Genomic DNA, 3,068 nt, shown 5'->3' with positions numbered 1-3,068 from the left:
AGGCCAAGATGGGCCAGCTTGTCCCTGTCAGTTAGAACATCTGTCGGGGACTTCTAATGGACAAGTATCACAACGCTGTGCTCACTCCTCCTGAGAACCGCTTTAGGCTGGGACTGCCAGAATGACTGCTGCAGCCTGGTTCTTACCTAGCCATGTAGAACTAGTCGGTTTTGGGACCAGTAGTTGGCGTAATGGTATGTCGCTAGACTCCTATGCAGTCAACCACAGTTCGAGTCCTGGGCCCGGTGGCTTAAACTCACGCCAGGTATATGTGCGTGCGTGCCCAGGATCCCGAGAGGAGAATGGAGGAGAAGGGATTGTGGCATGGCCATCCCCAGGGGTGATTTCTCTCATTCTGTCTCTCTGTCTCTCTCTGTCTTGCTGGCAAGTACATGTGCCCTATAGCAAAAACCTCTCCCAAGAAAAAAGAAAGAAAGAAAGAAAGAAAGAAAGAAAGAAAGAAAGAAAGAAAGAAAGAAAGAAAGAAAGAAAGAAAGAAAGAAAGAAAGAGAAAGAACGAACGAACTAGAGGGTTTCACCATCGGGAATTAAATCGAACTAAGAACACAAGTAGCCTAGGTCTGGTCCCAGGTGAGTCACCATCGTATAACAGGTATTGGGACCTGGACAGGTGGCTTAGAAATAGGCCACCCATGAAAACGAAAGGTGACAAGGTGACAGATTAGCAAGGATGAGCAGGAGCCTGTAGGTCGGTCGTATGAAACAAGAGTGTGGACAATGGATCTGAAATTGTGAATGCCGTGAGCAGACAAAACGAAGAGAGAGGCCGTCAGAAAGACGGAGGTGACGCACTTTCTGATGACGATGCACAAAGGGAAGTGACTGCATCCACGACTCTGGTGGCACGGCTGCCGCCCACCAGGAAGGGAACACCATTGGCCTAACTGGCGGTGAGGACAGGTCTGTTTCACGAGGCCTGGCTGGGTCGCTGCTGTTGAAGAGAAGACCTCACCAAAGGCCGAGGGGCATGGGTGTTCCCAGCCAAGGCGAGCAGTGCTGGGAAGGCCGGCTGGGAGGGCGTCCTCTGTCTCCTTTCCAGCAAGATTTCACAGGTTCAGTTCAGTTAGTCCCACTTGGTCGCCTTTCCCCAGAGGTACCTTGCCTTTCTCAGGAAGAGCTGACTTGACGCTTTTTCTCGAATGTCCCTTCCCTCCCGCTTCTCCACACTCATACCTTTTGCACAATTGGAAAGAGGATTTAGTAACCCCCTTCCCTTTCTGGGCCCCCCTCTGGTGTCCTGGGCAATCTCGCTCTCCAGTCCTCCAGGGTGTTAGCCTGTTCCCGTGGCTGGGCTCTGTTTTGAGCTCTGCCCTGTCTTTTCAGGGCCATCGTCATGACAAAAATGTGTGGTGTGCAACACCTGTGGGGACCCACGAGGTATTCTAGTGTAGCCCACAGCGTGGAAGGAGGAGGGAACTGGCTTCTTGGGCAACCCTTTCTCAGGGAGCGAGTTAGAGACTATGAATCAAGTGGGTGAGTACGTCCATTTCAGCCTCTGGATGAACACTCACAATGCCTTCCACATGGCTCCTCACAGGTTCCCCAGAGCCCACAGCCATGCTCAAGTGGAGGTGCGTTGGCCCCGCTTTGTCCTTCTTACAGCTTCACAATTTCCGGCTTCCTGCTCGCATTCCTTGGGGTAAGTACCTGCCATGAAGTTGCCTATCTGCAAGCCTTTGACTCAAACTCTACTTCATAGAGAAGTCTAGACTAAGAACCTAGTCATTGGGACCAGCAGTTAGCGTAATGGCTATGTCGCCGGACTCCCACGTAGTCAACCGTGATTTGCGTCCCGGACCTGGTGGCTTAAACTCACGCTGGGCATGTGTGCGTGCATGCCCAAGATCCCGACAGGAGAATGGAGAAGGGATTGCAGCGTGGCCATCCCCCCTGGGGGGTGATTTCTCACTTTTTGTATCTCTGTATTTCTCTGTCTGGCGAGCGTATGCGCCCTATAGCAAAAACCTCTCCAAAAACCTCCCAAAAAAAAAAAAAAAAAAAAAAAAAAAAGTACCTATTCATTTGATGTTCCCTAGACTTGGGTAGTAATATAAACCAGATATTTTTTTTCTCAAAATGTTATGTAGGACACTACTTCTTCAAGATGTTATCTTTTTTTAGCAAAGAGTTTTATTTTAAGATAAATTTGGAAAGCACTGCGTTTTATAGTATATATTAAAGAGTTTGAAGAGTGTCACACATAAATTTGCCTGTTTACTTTGGTTTAAACAATCATTCCCTCAAGCTTTTCACCAACAAAAACTTAAAAAAGCAGTAACTGTTAACAACCAAAAGTACCAACACAAAAAATAGCATCCATGAAACGCACCATAAGAAATGCTGGAGTAAATGACTTAGTTCTTATGTAGCGCTGGAGTCTCCAAAATCAGGATCGTTCAGATGGCCCGTGCCCTTCACAGGAGACTTCCATCTCTTAGAGACGACCTGCTCGTGGTCTCTCAGAGAGTCAATGTCTGTTTCTCTGGTCTCTCATAAAAGGCCCAGGTTTTTTGTTCTTGCTTGTTGGGGGTTTTTGGTTTTTGTTTTTGAAAGAGAGATTTTTGCTCTAAGGCACATGCACTAGCCAGAGAGACAGAGACAGACGGAGAAACAGAAAGTGAGAAATCGCCCCCCCCTCCCAAGGGGGGATGGTCATGCTGCAATCCCTCTCCTCCATTCTCCTCTCAGGATTTGGGGCATGCACGCACACATGCCTGGCATGTTTCTTTTTTTTTTCTTTCTTTTTTCCTTTTTTTTTGGGGGGAGAAGTTTTAGCTGTAGGGTGCATGCACTAGCCAGAAAGAGAGAGACAGAAAGTGAGAAATCACCCTCCAGGGAGAATGGCCACGCTGCAATCCCTTCTCCATTCTCCTCTCGGGATCTTGGGCATGCACGCACACGTGCCTGGCATGATTTTAAGCCACCAGGTCTGGGACTCAAACCACGGTCGACTACATGGGAGTCCAGTGACGTAGCCATTACACATCTGCTGATCCCAAAAGGCATAGTTTTAGCTGATGAGAAGTGTGAGCTGTACCCAATCAAGT

The sequence above is a fragment of the Tupaia chinensis genome, unplaced genomic scaffold (assembly GCF_000334495.1).
Source record: "Tupaia chinensis unplaced genomic scaffold, TupChi_1.0 Scaffold000591_1, whole genome shotgun sequence".
NCBI classification, from domain to species: Eukaryota; Metazoa; Chordata; class Mammalia; order Scandentia; family Tupaiidae; genus Tupaia; species Tupaia belangeri.
The sequence above is the reverse complement of the archived record's forward strand: the minus strand, read 5'-3'. Positions refer to the sequence as shown.